The following is an 18,040-nucleotide window of genomic DNA, read 5'->3' as shown; positions in this document are numbered from 1 at the left end:
GCGAGAGCGAGACATAGAGAGAGAGATTTGAAAATGGAGAGCAGAGAAGAGAAGGAGAAGTTGGTTTTTGCAGTGAATGGAGAGAGATTTGAGCTGTCGAGGATCGAAGATTCGTCGATTACTCTTCTTGAATTCCTAAGGACTCAAACCCATTACGCAGGAGCTAAGCTTGGGTGTGGAGAAGGTTAGCTTCTTCTTCTTCTTCTTTCTTTTCTTTTCTTTTTTTTTTTTTTTTGACGCCAATTTAGTTTTAGTGTTTTTTTTCTCTTGCATGAATGATTTTTATGGTGATGTTATTGTGTTCTGTTTTGTTCTTTGTTTTTTTGTTTTGTTTTTTGTTTTTTGTTTTTTGTTTTTTTTTTGCAGTTTTTATTTTGGAATTTTTGAATTTTGATTAGTGTGGGATAGTGGGTTATGTAGGGAGGTGGAGATTTTTTTATTTTATGTTTTTTAATTTTTAAATGCAGCTATAGAATATTTCAGAGGTGGGTTTTTTGAATTTTGTATCATACTGTGTTCTGTTCTGTGGTTTTTTTTTTTTTTTTTTTTTTTTTTGTTCTAATTTTAATTTATTTGGAATTGTGGTGTATCCAAGGTGGTAGAGTGTTTCCTTTTTTACTGGTAATTTTGTGCCTACGCATGCAAGGCTTTTTAGCTTTTGGATGTTTATTTTATTGTCTACCCTTTTTATGTTCTTTTCTATACTCTGCGCAAATGGGTGGGCTGCTGGGTGGGCCCACCATGATGTTTATGTAGGGCTGTACACGAGTCAAGCTAACTCGAAAAGCTCGCTCGACTCAGCTCAAATCAGCTCGGATTGACTCGGCTTGAAAGGCTGACTCGAGGTGAGTCAAGCTTGTTTACTAAAAGCTCGAGTTGAGTTCAAGCCGAGTTCGACCATGGTGTATTTCAACTCGACTCGACTCGAAGCTTGAGCTCGAGCTCGACTCGAGTAATATATATTAATAACGTATATTATATATATATATTATATTAATATTAAATTAATTATATATATATGGGAAAAGGTACTATGCGACTCGACCTCACGAGTCCGTCCCATGAGGTTGAGCTGTGTGGGGCCCACCGTGATGCGTTTCGAACATCTAACTCATCAGTTAGATGCATCATTCCATCGTGGGCTTAGGTCTCAAAAATCAAGTCAATCCGTGACTTGTGTGGGCCACACCATATACAGAAGTGGGGAGGGGCCGTGCACCATTAAAACATTCATAATCAGTTTTTTGGGCCCACCGAGATGTGGTTTGCAAATCCAGCCCATCCATTATGTGTGTCCCATTTGCATGAGGGTTCAGACCAAGTTTCAGCAGCATTCAAAACTCAGGTGGGCCCCACCAAGTGTTTTTATATGTTTTAACGGTGTTTCACATGATTTTAGATGGTATGGCCCACCTGAGTTCCATATACGGCTGATTTTTAGGATATCCCATAATTTAGAGGGTACCCATCAAATGCACGGTGTTGATGGTCGACACGCATCACGTTGGGGCCCACACAGCTCGACCTCACGAGAGCTAATCCTGAGGTCCAGCGCATAGTACCTTTCCCCCCATATATATATATATATATATATATATATATATATATATATATATATATATATATATATATATATATATATAAGTTTTAAAAATAAAGTTAAAATTTAAAAGTTTTTACTTAAAAAATCTTACCCGACCCTACCTGTCCTTATTCCCTCTTTTTCTTTCCCTTACTTTACCGAGGTAAACTCAACTCGACTCGAGGTAAACTCGACTTGACTTGAAAGCTTTAGTAATCAAGCCAAGCTTCAATGTTGAGCTCGAGGGTGAACTCGAGCTCGAGCTCGAACTCGAGTATAGCATGGACGAGTCAAGCCGAGCTTGGCCCACCTCGACTCGACTCGGCTCGATGTACAACCCAATTTATGTAAAATCCATCCCGACCATCAGGAGGTGTATTATATCCACACCGCCTGCCCACTTGACCATATCATTTTATAGCACGAGCTCAGAAACTAGCCAGATCCAAAGCTCAAATAGACCACACCACTGAAAGCAACGGGGATTGAATGCCAACCATTGGAAATATTTTGGGCGCAACTGAAGTTTTGAAGCAAGCTGATATTTGTGTTTTCCCTTCATTCCCGTCTTTGTGACCTTTTGAGAGTGCACATCAATGTCTCTAATCTTTATATGGTGTGGTCCACTTGATCTCTGGAGCTACCCAATTTTTGGATTATGCCCCAGAAATTATCTGGAAAAACGGATGGACGGTGTAGATATAACATATAAGTCATGGCGGGTCCACAAAACTTTGCGACTTCAACACAGTACCTATAATGTTCTACGCTACGCAATCTAAGTCAGTCTTAGGTGTAACCCGGGTAATGCTCTAGTGGGTCTTTCCCTGACTGCGGGGCCACCTTGATGCACCTGTTTTTTTATCCACACCGTCCATAAGTTTCTCCTACTCAGTTTAGATTATTTATAAAAAAAAATTTACAGAGATCCAAATCTCATGTTGACCACAACACATGAAGCAGTTTGGTGATTGACCATTAAATACTTTTTGGAGCCACAAAAGCTGATATTTCTGTTTTCCCTTTATCCAAGTGCGTCTTACCTTGTCACCATGTTGGATGGAAAGTATAAATTATCGTGGGCCCTAGGAACTTTTTAATGGTGGGCGTTTAACATCCACTGTTTGTTATGGTGAAGTCCATCTGTAATTTGGATCTACTTCATTTTTAGGACCATACTGCAAAATGATGTGTAAAAACTGATGAACGGAGTGGATATTCTGTACATACATTAAGGTGGGCCTCGCAGTTAGAAAAAGTTCCAATACGGTGATACCCCTGATGGACTCCATTATCTCGGGAAGGTGACACTTTTACTGGATTAACATTCGGAGTGGTGGCCAGCCCTTCATTTTTTAAGTGATCCAGTGTGATGTATACGTTAGATCCACTCTAACCATTAGATGTGTAATTTTATGTAGGGGTCGGAGCGAAAAATCATATTGATATGTGGATCATATTGATATGTGGTTCAAGTGGACCGTACTAACTAGGATAAACATCTGCCTTCGATTTTTACATAGCCCACATTGATGACCATGTGAAATCCACTCATACCATTAAATGCCATGCTAAAGCACAAGCGCCAGACCCAAAAGCAGGCCCATACACGATTCAACTAGGCCACGTCAAGGGAAACAATTTGGAGTGTGATCATTTTATGTATATTATTTCCAAAAGCGTAGTCCACTTAAACCATGGATGGGGTTGATTTTCATGCCATGGTTTATCACATGGTGATGCACCTGATGGTTGGGTGGATTTCAAACTAATGCATGGAGGGCCCACTTAAGTTAACAATTCCTTTTCCTTCATAAAATAACTTTAATTTAAGACAGTGGACATTATTTTTATTTTTATTTTTGGGTTAGGTTGTTAGTACACACCCATGTCAGTACACACTCCATGTTAGCCACCCCCACTTACATTAATTTCTCTTAAAATGAGGCAATTAGTTGGGCGGTCTAACTAGGTGTGTGTGAATATTTCTAGATAAGGTCATGTCCCCAAATCTTCTCCACTAACATGGTATCAAAGCTATGATTTCCTAACGTGGATTTCCTAGAAAGGCTTCGGTAGGAAGTTCTTGTGCTAGAAATCTAGGTGGGGGCCACGTGATGTTTGTGAAAAATCCATCCCATCCATCCATTTTGTGATCTCATTTTAAGATGAGTTAAAAAAATTGAGCATGGTCCAGGACTCAAGTGGGCCGTAGTAAAGGAAGATGTGGTTAGGAAAGTTCATACCCCCGTTTACATGTCATTTATACCATTCATAATGTCATTCTTACTAAGATGAGTTAAAAACAAAAATACTAACATGTTTCAAATCTTCTGTGGGCCAGGAATATTTCAACAATGGAAGTTTAATTCTCATGTTTTTGGCTCATTTGAGTTTTGGATCCTGTTCAATTTTTCTCACATATCCTAAATATAAGATTTAAAAAAGGGATAAATGAGGTGCATTTCTCACAAACATCACGGTGGCCCCACATAGGTTTCTAGTGCAGGACTGGATTAGCTACTGAACATGACAATAGCGAGCGGGTGGCGTTACCATATTTTTTGGGCCCCACCATGATGTATGTGTTGTATCCACACCATTTGGAGAGATCATAGTTTTAAAGCATTATACAAAGAATGAGACATATCTAAAGTCCAAGTGGACCCCACCACGGAAAACAGTGGGAACAGTGACTCCACCATTGAAACCTTCCTTGGATCCACCATGATATTTATTTGAGATCCAACCTATTTATATGTTAACATGGACATGGAATAAGCCAAAACACAAATATTAACTTGATCAAGAACTTATATGGCCAAAAGAGGTTTTTAATAGGAGTTCAATCCCCACATTTTATGTGATGGGTCCACTTGAGCATTGGAACTTGCCTCATTATCCGAATCATGCCCTAAAATAATCTCTCCTCCGGTGCGGATACAATGCATACTTTAACTTGGAGCGCACAGAACGTGGTGACGTCACTTCAGTAGCAAGACTCGCTACGGTCAAGTTCGCGTTCCTTGGGCTGGGGACGCGGATTAGCTTACGAATGGTGGAGTAGCCAAACTCGCTATCGAAGTGACGTTACCAAGTTATGTAGGCCCACCGTAATGTATGTCTTCTATCTAAACCGTTAATACATTTTTAGAGATCATTTTAGGGCATGATACAAAGAATGAGGCAGATCAAAGGCTGGATTAGACCTTATTACAGAAAACAACGGAGAGAGTGACGCCAATTGTTGAAACTTTTTGAAGGTCCACCCTGATGTTGGTTTGAGAACCAACCTGTTCAAGTGTTAAAGAAGACATGAAAGAAGGAAAACACAAATATCAGCTTGATAAAAAACTTTTGTAGCCCTTAGAACTTTTTAATGGTGGGCGTTACTCTCCCCACTGTTTCTATGGTGGGATCCACTCGAGCTTTGGATCTGACTCATTCTTTGGATTATGCCCTAATATTATCTTTACAAATGGATGGACAGTGTGGATACAAAACATATATCATTGTGGGGCCTACAGAAGTTGGTGACGTCACTTCCGTAGAGAGTCTTGCTACTCAACATGTCAGTATCTAATCCGCGTCCCAGCGTAGGAACTTCCTGCAAAAGCCTTTCACAGGAAATCTGCGTCCTGACGTCCCTATCCTTAGTTCTCTTCTTCCTCTTCCTTCCCTTCTTATTAGTCCTCACTCTCTCCTCTCCGTTTACCCTTTTTATAATTTCTCTTTCCCTTTAGTCCTTTCTTTCTTCCCCTTCTCTTGCTGCCAACAGCTTCGCAACTAGCACTAGCGGCACCGCCAGTTGCAATGGCTCTGCATGCTGCATCGACAGAGACATCCAACATCGCTGTAGGATTGTCTGGTGCTCTATAAGGTTGCACTATCTTCCTTTCTTGCCTTTGGGTGGCACATCTTCACCCACCACATTACTGAGTTCTATATTCATTTGATTCATGGACGTTCGGCAATGCTTGTCAAACCCATGATTCATTGAATTTGAGATTGATTACACTTTTATCCTTGTTCATCATATTTCTCTTTATAGTGTCGATGGGAAATTATTTGGGGATGGATCATCAGAAAGTGATGTAGAGTGGGTTGCGGACATTTTCATGACCAAGATGGACCAGAGAAGGCCCGATCGGAGGCAGAAGTCATCAAGACCGTCAGAACCTTAAAACAGACATATATGGTACCTTAAAACCCACCATATATGATTTTGGGGTAGGATAAGCTACTTTAGCCAACCAACCCAGTTGCCCACGCCGAATTTGCAAGATTCCATCAGATTGACGGTCGAATTTCCTGTTTATTTATGTTTTTACCATTTTTAGTAAGTTTTGGTTTGATTGTAACTTTGCATCTGTTAGGCTTTAGGAGTTGTGTCCAACATGAAAAATGCTTAGAATAATTTGGAGAATAATGTGGTCAAGTCAAATAGGACACTTACTATAAATAATTTACTATTTATAGTAAGTTACGAATTTTAGGGAGTTTTAGTTGCAACTTATTCCGAGTCTTGGTATACCTATTTAAATTTATTTTATCTATCAATCATCAATAAATTTATTTTGACTTTCTAGAATGGCCCAAAGGGCAATTTTGTAATTTCACACAGTATTTTTTTATGTAGGTAATAAATATTCTTTTGTGAGAAAGACAGAGATATTATTGTATTGAGAGCCGATTCTTTGTTTTTTGCCTTTTGAGCGTAGTTGATCGGCGTGAATCTATGGTCGTAAGGGAACCACATGAATCTTTGTGTTGTGGTTTGCATCTTTACTATATTTTTCTTTTCATTTCGATATTGTTGTGTGTGTGGTCGAGAAGGATTCCTCTCCGAATGGATAGGATGAATTACTGTATTTGGTCACAGTCGGCTAAGATATTTATCGGAGGGTAGAAGAAGTTGGGCTACATAAATGGTACTAAAAAGGAACCCAAAGAAGATGATCCATCCTACGAAGATTGGCAAATTGAAAATTTTACAGTAAGGATCTCGTTGCTCCATTCTATGCAACTGAGTATTAGCAAATGCTTAATGTTTTGTACGACGACAAAAGAAATGTGATACGGTTGTAGTTATGTACTCTCAAAATAATGATTTAGCCCACACTTTCTATTATATGCCTATGGTTGGTATTCCATATGAACTCTCAAGTGGTTGGAGAAGCAGAGGATTTTTTATTCTAATTTTTAAGTGGGCTTCATCCAGATCTTGAGGCTGAGTGTGCACAGATTCTAGGACAGAAGTCTTTACCCTCCCTTGAGATTGTATATAACTATGATTCAAGGAGGATTTTTGGAGAAACTGATTCAAGCAAAAGATTCAAATTGGTTACCGTAAGATGTTATATGAATTGTGAGATTTTTGAAACCATGGCTGCCAGGTTCATAGTTTAGTTTACTGAGTCTTGTATGAAATTTTGTCATTCACAAGTGCCTAGTTAATCCAAAGTGCTGAGTCTTGTTTTGCTTCAGTTAAAATCAAATGGTTGCATTCATCCAATTCATTTAGTCCTCGAGGCCACTTTAAGTCTATTTACATTTCTTGTGTTCTTGACTTTATGAGACCACCCATCTCATGAATTGGAGAAATGTGAGCATCGAGTTAGCTAGCCATGTTTGGCAGGTTTGAGGTTTGGAATGTTGCAATCAACAGGCGAGCCTTGGTGAATTATAGGTGGGGAATTAGCCAATTCATTTTGCTTAGTTCAACATGAATATATTCAACCGGTTGGATGGGAGCAGTTCTCTTTGGAAGCTACAGGTTGGATTGACGCGGTTGATTTTTGGGTCTTTTGGTTTAGGTGAGGACCCATTTGGATGTTAAATCAGATTGGGATTGATCTAGCACCTTCAGAGGAAACCATCTGCCTTGCATCTGGGGTTGCATACCCAAATTTGATAATGAGATGAGAACTGTAATCATCCCACTATCAATTTCTTTGGGGCACTTCCCCACATTTAGTTTCTAGATTCTTCTACCAAGGTGCCACTCCCACTGACAGGAAAAACTGGTAATTAATCAATAATGATTTCTATGAGAACTGTTGAATCATGATTTCCAATTTTGGATTCTTGTTTGGATAGCAAGTGGAAATATCATATTCCTCTCACAACACTCACCTAGTTTCTTGTGTCATGAATCCAAATTATGGAGAAGTGTAATGATTGCTTGTGGAATCCTTATCCACCCCTTTCTTTACTAGGCAAACAACACAAATAGTCACATCAAAGGAAAACCGTTATCCTTTTCCCGCTGTCTGTTGTGGAATCCATGGTTTCTAAACATGGCCTTGTTCTAACATTAAATTAGATTAAAAGACATTCTAATGTTTTGAAAGAAAAGCCTCCCTTCTCCCATACCTATATCCAGTGTACAAATTGTCGCCGATATTATCGAAATATCGCCGATAATTTCGGTGTCGCCAGTGCAGCGACACCGAAACCCCAAAATTTCGTTTCGTTTCCAGATTTCGCCGAAATTTCGCTGATATTATCGGTATTTTCAAAATACGTCCGATATATCGCTGTTCCCACCAACCACGGGTGGGAACTGTAGCCAACAACCCACTTTTATCGATAAAAGGGGGGGTTGTCGGTGAGAAAATCACAAAAAAAAAAAAAATACCTGTTTTTTCGCCCGGATTTGGAGGAAGACGCGGATTCAGCTGCTGTCGAGTGCAGATCGACATTTCTGGTAAGATTTAACCCCAAAAAATTCTTTTTTTCCCGTCGAAGAATCCTCTGCAAGCTGCGGAAGCCACTTGCGGGCCGAGATTTCTTCGAAAATAGAGGTTTTTTTAAAAAATTTGTGATGAGGAAGAGAGATTTGCGATCGAAAACCTCGGAGAAATCGGTGGGAAGCAAGGAATTTTTGAAATTTTCAAAATGGGAGAGGGATTTGAGGTTTTTTTTCCCAAATTGGGGATCGGGAGGGCCGCAGGGTGAATAGGATTGCGTACCGGGTTACTCTGTACGCTTTTATCGTACTGAGCACACTCAGTTGGGCCCACCGAGAATGCATCTGGTCCATCCATGCGGTCCATCCGTTTTTCTATATTATTTTAGGGGTTGAGACAAAAACTTAAGGGTACCAAAAGATCAAGTGGACCACACCATTGAAAACAGTTTGAAGAATGACATCCACCGTTAAAAATTTTCTAGGGCCCACGGTGATGTTTATTTCTCATCCAACCTGTTCATAAGATCACACGGACATGGATGAAGGGAAAAAACAAATAGAAGTTTGATCCAAAACTTCTGTGGCCCCCAAGATGTTTTCAACGGTAAATGTTCAATTCTTACTGTTTCCTATGGTGTGGTCCACTTGAGGTTTCGATAAATTTAATTTTTAGGCTCAAGACCTAAAATTATCTGTTAAAATAGATGGACGGAGTGGATAAATTACATAAATCATGGTGGACCCACAGGTGGGCTTTGACGATGCAAGCGGTTGCTTCACTTTCACCGTTGGAATCTCACCACCCACCACGGCTTGGACTTTGGTGCAGGCAGGTGCTATATAGGCTCCACCATGATGCATCTGTTGTATCCACGCTGTTCATTAATTTTTAAATATTATTTTAGAGCTTTTCTCAAAAAATGAGGTAGATCTAAGTCTCAGGTGGACCACACCACGGGAAAACAGTAGTGATTGGATATACACCATTTAAATCCTCCTAAGGCCCACTGTATTGTTTAGTTGACATCCAATCTGTTAATTAGCTCATGAAGACTCAGATGAAGGGAAAAAACAAAGATCAGGTTGTTCCAAAATCTTTATGGTCCCCAAAAAGTTTTTAATGGTCAAAGTTCATTCAACACTGTTTCTTTTAATGTGGTCCAATTGAGAATGGGATATACATCCTTTTTTTTTTCTTATCATAAAATAATTTATAAAAATAGATGGATGGCATGGATGAAATACATACCTCATGGTGGGGCCCACAGAGCATGGCAAGGGAAAAGTGGGCCCAACTTAGAACGTATTGTTGAAATCAGGAGGGAAGCTGATTTCTGGATTGGCTACAGATAAAAGCTGTAGCCAAAGACGCCCAGAAGCACAGCTCAAAATGCAGCCTGAGTGGTGATACCCGTTTCAACACGGAGGCGGATTGACCGTACTGAGTAAACTCTGTTAGGTCCACCGTGATTTATATATTTTATCCATTCCTTCCATTCATATTACCATATAATTTTATGATTTAAGCAAAAAATGAAGCATATCAGCTCGAATGGACCACACCAAGAAGCAGTGTGAATTGAATATCTACCATTGTAAATTTCTTGAGGGCCTTTGAAGTTTTGGATTAAGCTTATATTTGTGTTTTCCCTTAATCCATATTTTTTTAATGTTATAAACAGGTTGGATGATAAATAAACATCACTCACCGCTACTTGAATTTCATTGGTGGAAATCATTATTCCCCTTTGTTTCCTTTTCTATGGTCCACTTTGAGCTTTGTATGTGCTTCAAATTTGGTTTCAACTGCTTAAATGAGCTAAGAAAATGGATGGATGGCGTGGATGAACCACATACATTCACAGTGGGCCCAACAGATTTTACTTAGTACGATAAGAGCGTACTGAGTAACTCAGTACGCAATCCGATTCCTTTCAACACATGGTATCGATCCCTATGTGGACCCAACCATGATGCATGTGTTGTATCTATACCACCCATTAATTTGGAGAGATTTTTTTATGACATGAGAAAAAGAATGAGATAGATCTAAAGTTCAAGTGGACCCCACCATAGAAAACAGTGGGGACAGTGACGTCCAGCGTTCAAAACTTCTTATGGGCCACTGAAGTTTCTGATCAAGCTGATATTTCTATTTTCACTTCATTTATCTCAATATTAACTTATGAATAGGTTGGATCTCAAAAATACATCATAGTGGACCCTATAAATATTTCTATGAACAGGTTGGATGAAAAATAAACATCACTGTGGGGCCTAGAATGGTTTCAACGGTGGAAATCATTATCCCCACTATTTACATTGGTATGATGCACTTAATTTTTGGATACGCATCAATTTTGGGCTCAACCCCTTAAATTAGATGGAAAAACGAATGGATGGCATGGATAGACCACATACATTCAAGGTGGGCCCAAATGAGTTTACTCAGTACGATAAGAGCTTAGTGAGTAACTTAGCACGCAATCTGGAAGCATGACTTTTTACTACATAGGCTCAGCATGATGTTGATTAAAAATCCACCCCGTTCATCCATTTTTTCAAATCATTTTAGGGGATGAGACCAAAAATAAGGCGGATCCAAAACCCAATGTGGATTACGAGAATGAAAATTGGAGATATTTTTCCATCGTTAAAACCTCCCTTGGCACCATCTTGATGTTTATATGCCATCCAAACTGTTTATAAGTTCATTTTGATTGGGATGAAGTGAAAACACAAAACTATAGCTTTATAATAAACTTTTGTGGCCAAACAAATGTTTAAACGATGGTCACTAAATCTCCATTATTTTCCTCTCGTGCGGCTGCCCTGAGTTTTGGATCCAAATGATTTTTTTACTCATGTCCTGAAATTATCCAAAAAAATGGATGGACGGGGTGGATTTTTTAATAACCATCATGGTGGGCCCCACGTAGCATCCTAGTGGAGGAAAGAAATCAGCATCCTGACCCGAATTAGCTATCGACAGGTTGAGCAACGAGACTCGCTACTAAGGTGATGTCACCAAGTTTTGTAAGCCCCACCATGATATATGTGTTGTATTCTCACCGTCCATATATTTTTATAGACCATTTTAGAGTATGAGACCAAAAATGAGGTATATCCCAATCTCAAGTGGATCACATTAACTTAGACCATTAAAAACTTTTTCGGGCCTCTAAAAGTTTTGGATCAAGATAATCTTTGATTTTTCCCCTCATCTAGGTCTGTATGACCTAATCAACAGACTGGATGTCCAATAAACAATACAGTGGGCCCATCTACGCTGGTACAGATTGGATTTTAATGGTGGATATCCAATTAATATTGTTTTCATGTGGTGTGGTCTATTAGAGATTTTGGATCAAGATTGTATATGTGTGTGTGTGTGTGTGTGTGTGTATATATATTTTTTTATTTATTTATTTATTCATTTACTATTGCATGTCTTAATTGTTATAAGCTTGCATTTGTATTATATAAATTCATTTTGGTTATTATTTAAGTGATTTCTTACGACACCGCATGCCTTTTGGCCCCTATTAAATGGAAACTTCTAATTTAATGCATTTTTTTTTGCAATTTTTTCATTCCTGAATATGTAAATATGTGTATTTAGGCATGTCCTGAAGTTTCACTGAAAAATTCCATCAATTTCTCCATATTTCCCCCTTTTTCCCTGCATTTCCGGTTATCGGCGATATTATCGGAGATAACGATATTATATCTTTATCTCCAGCTAGCGAAACTTGTAGCGATACCGACAACTCGAACACTGGCCTTAACACTATGTAGCTCATGAAAATAGCTTAAGTCGCATGTAGCCTATGCTACATGATAATTCGCATACGTTGCACGCTACGTAGCCCACATTACAAGTTAACTTTCATTGCAATATTAAAATCAACTAATATTTTTAATGATTTGTTACAATTTTATATTTTCAATAAAAAAAATTAGTTATAATATAATTAACAATATTAAATCGATTCCGTTGCTCTTTCTTTTACCTTTATACTTAATCATTGCCCTTTCCTATTACTTCAGGTTGCGTTTGGTTGCACCAAATATCATGAAATTTTGTTAAATTTCATTATTAATCGGTCTAATTTGGTGCAAAAATCATGAAATTGGTGCAACCAAGAGCCACCTTAAATAAAAATGTACTAGTGTGTAGCTTACGTTACACGCTATGTAGCTTACGCCTCATGCTTCAGAGGGGTGAGCGCTATGCTACACGTTATTTGCGACTAGTCAATAAAATTCCAAACTAGGGGTATTTTTAGTGTTTCCGTTTTTTTTTTTTTTTTAATGTGGAATCTTGGTTGCAAAATGCACGAGGGGAAGCATAAGTAAATATAGGCAGTGTTTGAGTTGTCGGTATCGCTACAAGTTTCGCTGGCTAGAGATAAAGATATAATATCGTTATCGCCGATAATATCGCCGATAACCGGAAATGCAGGGAAAAAGGGGGAAATATGGAGAAATTGATGGAATTTTTCAGTGAAACTTTAGGACATGCCTAAATACACATATTTACATATTCAGGAATGAAAAAATTGCAAAAAGAATGCATTAAATTAGAAGTTTCCATTTAATAGGGGCCAAAAGGCATGCGGTGTCGTAAGAAATCACTTAAATAATAACCAAAATGAATTTATATAATACAAATGCAAGCTTATAACAATTAAGACATGCAATAGTAAATGAATAAATAAATATATATATATATATATATATATATACACACACACACACACACACATATATATACAATCTTGATCCAAAATCTCTAATAGACCACACCACATGAAAACAATATTAATTGGATATCCACCATTAAAATCCAATCTGTACCAGTGTAGATGGGCCCACTATATTGTTTATTGGACATCCAGTCTGTTGATTAGGTCATACAGACCTAGATGAGGGGAAAAATCAAAGATTATCTTGATCCAAAACTTTTAGAGGCCCGAAAAAGTTTTTAATGGTCTAAGTTAATGTGATCCACTTGAGATTGAGATATACCTCATTTTTGGTCTCATACTCTAAAATGGTCTATAAAAATATATGGACGGTGAGAATACAACACATATATCATGGTGGGGCTTACAAAACTTGGTGACATCACCTTAGTAGCGAGTCTCGTTGCTCAACCTGTCGATAGCTAATTCGGGTCAGGATGCTGATTTCTTTCCTCCACTAGGATGCTACGTGGGGCCCACCATGATGGTTATTAAAAAATCCACCCCGTCCATCCATTTTTTTAGATAATTTCAGGACATGAGTAAAAAAATCATTTGGATCCAAAACTCAGGGCAGCCGCACGAGAGGAAAATAATGGAGATTTAGTGACCATCGTTTAAACATTTGTTTGGCCACAAAAGTTTATTATAAAGCTATAGTTTTGTGTTTTCACTTCATCCCAATCAAAATGAACTTATAAACAGTTTGGATGGCATATAAACATCAAGATGGTGCCAAGGGAGGTTTTAACGATGGAAAAATATCTCCAATTTTCATTCTCGTAATCCACATTGGGTTTTGGATCCGCCTTATTTTTGGTCTCATCCCCTAAAATGATTTGAAAAAATGGATGAACGGGGTGGATTTTTAATCAACATCATGCTGAGCCTATGTAGTAAAAAGTCATGCTTCCAGATTGCGTGCTAAGTTACTCACTAAGCTCTTATCGTACTGAGTAAACTCATTTGGGCCCACCTTGAATGTATGTGGTCTATCCATGCCGTCCATTCGTTTTTCCATCTAATTTAAGGGGTTGAGCCCAAAATTGATGCGTATCCAAAAATTAAGTGCATCATACCAATGTAAATAGTGGGGATAATGATTTCCACCGTTGAAACCATTTTAGGCCCCACAGTGATGTTTATTTTTCATCCAACCTGTTCATAGAAATATTTATAGGGCCCACCATGATGTATTTTTTAGATCCAACCTAATCATAAGTTAACATAGAGATAGATCAAGTGAAAACAAAAATATCAGCTTGATTAGAAACTTCTGTGACCCCTAAGAAGTTTTGAACGGTGGATCTCAGTACTATCCCCACTGCTTTCTATAGTGGGGCCCAATTGAACTTTAAATTTATCTCATTCTTTTTCTCATGCCATAAAACAATCTCTCCAAATGGATGGACATTATGGATACAACACATGCATCATGGTTGGGTCCACATAGGGATCGATACCATGTGTTGAAAGGAATCGGATTGCGTACTGAGTTACTCAGTACGCTCTTATCGTACTAAGTAAAATCTGTTGGGCCCACTGTGAATGTATGTGGTTCATCCACGCCATCCATCCGTTTTCTTAGCTCATTTAAGCAGTTGAAACCAAATTTGAAGCACATACAAAGCTCAAAGTGGACCATAGAAAAGGAAACAGTGGGAATAATGATTTCCACCGTTGAAACCTTGCTAGGCCCCAGAGTGATGTTTATTTATCATCCAACCTATTTATAACATTAAAAAAAACATGGATTAAGGGAAAACACAAATATAAGCTTAATCCAAAACTTCAGTGGCCCTCAAGAAATTTACAATGGTAGATATTCAATTCACACTGTTTCGGTGGTGTGGTCCATTTGAGCTTTTGATATGCTTCATTTTTTGGCTTAAATCATAAAATTATATGGTAATATGAATGGAAGGAATGGATAAAATATATAAATCACGGTGGACCTAACAGAGTTTACTCAGTACGGTCAATCCGCCTCCGTGTTGAAACGGGTATCACCACTCAGGCTGCATTTTGAGCTGTGCTTCTGGGCGTCTTTGGCTACAGCTTTTATCTGTAGCCAATCCAAAAATCAGCTTCCTTCCTGATTTCAACAATACGTTCTAAGTTGGGCCCACTTTTCCCTTGCCATGCTCTGTGGGCCCCACCATGAGGTATGTATTTCATCCATGCCATCCATCTATTTTTATAAATTATTTTATGATAAGAAAAAAAAAAGGATGTATATCCCATTCTCAATTGGACCACATTAAAAGAAACAGTGTTGAATGAACTTTGACCATTAAAAACTTTTTGGGGACCATAAAGATTTTGGAACAACCTGATCTTTGTTTTTTCCCTTCATCTGAGTCTTCATGAGCTAATTAACAGATTGGATGTCAACTAAACAATACAGTGGGCCTTAGGAGGATTTAAATGGTGTATATCCAATCACTACTGTTTTCCCGTGGTGTGGTCCACCTGAGACTTAGATCTACCTCATTTTTTGAGGAAAGCTCTAAAATAATATTTAAAAATTAATGAACAGCGTGGATACAACAGATGCATCATGGTGGAGCCTATATAGCACCTGCCTGCACCAAAGTCCAAGCCGTGGTGGGTGGTGAGATTCCAACGGTGAAAGTGAAGCAACTGCTTGCATCGTCAAAGCCCACCTGTGGGTCCACCATGATTTATGTAATTTATCCATTCCGTCCATCTATTTTAACAGATAATTTTAGGTCTTGAGCCTAAAAATTAAATTTATCGAAACCTCAAGTAGACCACACCATAGGAAACAGTAAGAATTGAACATTTACCGTTGAAAACATCTTGGGGGCCACAGAAGTTTTGGATCAAACTTCTATTTGTTTTTTCCCTTCATCCATGTCCGTGTGATCTTATGAACAGGTTGGATGAGAAATAAACATCACCGTGGGCCCTAGAAAATTTTTAACGGTGGATGTCATTCTTCAAACTGTTTTCAATGGTGTGGTCCACTTGATCTTTTGGTACCCTTAAGTTTTTGTCTCAACCCCTAAAATAATATAGAAAAAAGGATGGACCGCATGGATGGACCAAATGCATTCTCGGTGGGCCCAACTGAGTGTGCTCAGTACGATAAAAGCGTACAGAGTAACCCGGTACGCAATCCTATTCACCTCGCGGCCCTCCCAATCCCCAATTTGGGAAAAAAACCTAAAATCCCTCTCCCATTTTGAAAATTTCAAAAATTCCTTCCTTCCCACCGATTTCTCCGAGGTTTTCGACCGCAAATCTCTCTTCCTCATCACAAATTTTTTAAAAAAACCTCTATTTTCGAAGAAATCTCGGCCCGCAAGCGGCTTCCGCAGCTTACAGAGGATTCTTCGACGGGAAAAAAAGAATTTTTTGGGGTTAAATTTTACCAGAAATGCCGATCTGCACTCGACAGCAGCTGAATCCGCGTCTTCCTCCAAATCCGGGCGAAAAAACAGGTCTTTTCATGAGGTCAAGCGCATAGTACCTTTTCATGTGTGTGTGTGTGTGTGTGTGTGTGTGATCACATCTTAAAATGATCCGGAAAAAATGGATGAACAATGTGGATAAAATTGATACATCTAGGTGGGCTCCACATTGCCCCTCTCTAGACCAAGCCCGATGTAATGACCCAGAATTTTGGTACACGTGCGTACACATACATGTATGTACAATTGCCTTCATTGGAGATACACACATAGACCCATGCATACATCCACGCACCCATGCACACATGCATCTATCGGCTCATGTAAATTGTGACCGTTGATGTGTGATCGTTTTGCTTAGTGTGAACTATTAATTAATGTCATTAATGATTACATGATTTTGGTAGAATATATTTAAGTTTATTTATAATGCACTCTCTCAATTCATATACTTAAGACCACGTGTTTAATTATTAACTAATCCAAATCTAGCCAACATCAACTATTGACTGTGCACTGAGATTAATCTGATCTTAACCACTAGATTGTTGTTAAAAAATAAAATAAAAATCGAGAACAACCCATTTTTTTTTGTGGGAACCAACCCCACCGTCCGCTTGTGTGTGGCTCACCTGTGTTTCAGATCAGCCTCATTTTTTTTGCCTTATATCTTTTCTTGGCCAGACCGAGATGATGGATGGAGTAGATTTAAATTATTGTTAGTGGGACCCACTATATCTTAAAAATAAAAATAAAATAAAAAATGAAAGTTATATATTCCGCACGACTTAACCACTTTTTCCACTTTCCTTCCTTTTTGTGCGGTAATGGCCGCCGAACCTCCCACTAAATGAAACCGTCCCATAATTTTCACTCCTTTATTCCATTACGCATTCTTTTATAAAAAAAAAAAAAAAAAGAAAAAAAAAAGGAGAAAGAATCGAAGGAATCAATCACAAAAAAAAAAAAATGAGTGAAGGAGATAAAGAGCTCTGTAAATCAAGAGAGAGAGAGATCAAAGCGGGGCCGGATCATTAAACTTTAAGGTAAGTGATCTTCTCTTGAGATTTAATATTTTCAGTTAATTATTATGTTTATTTTTTTTGGAATATTATTATCAGTTGATTTTTATGTAGGAAATCCTACCTATTCATGAATTTATATTTTATTTTTATTTTTATTATATATATATTCCTGATATTTAATGTTGAAATAATAATTATATATATATTTATATATATATAATAAAATAAATTTACCGAATAAAATAAACCAATTATCTAAGTTTATATTTTGATTTATAAATTCTATATAAAAATAAATTTGCAAAATAAATTTATATTTTGATTTATATTTGTGTTATCATATGCCTCATTTGCAATTTCAGAGTGTGTGCATGTCAATCGTCGTACTCCACCAGAGTATCAAATAACTCCTCATGAAAAGTCAGGAGATATACCATGAGAAACTACTTTAATGGAGAATGTTTCAAGTCCATCAAGCTGGACCACAAGTTCGGTCCACCTAGCAATAGATTTATGACATATTAAGTTCATTCAAAATCCAACCCTTTCAATTC

General features: G+C 38.0%; 1 pseudogene; it reads left to right on the top strand.

The window, feature by feature from the left end:
• LOC131249187 (indole-3-acetaldehyde oxidase-like) overlaps positions 1-18,040 on the top strand; it is a 34,239-nt pseudogene continuing 16,199 nt past the window's right edge.

The sequence above is a fragment of the Magnolia sinica genome, chromosome 6 (genome assembly GCF_029962835.1).
Source record: "Magnolia sinica isolate HGM2019 chromosome 6, MsV1, whole genome shotgun sequence".
In the NCBI taxonomy this organism is placed as follows: Eukaryota; Viridiplantae; Streptophyta; class Magnoliopsida; order Magnoliales; family Magnoliaceae; genus Magnolia; species Magnolia sinica.
Note: the sequence above shows the minus strand (reverse complement) of the source record. Positions and strands in the feature narration are given on the sequence as shown.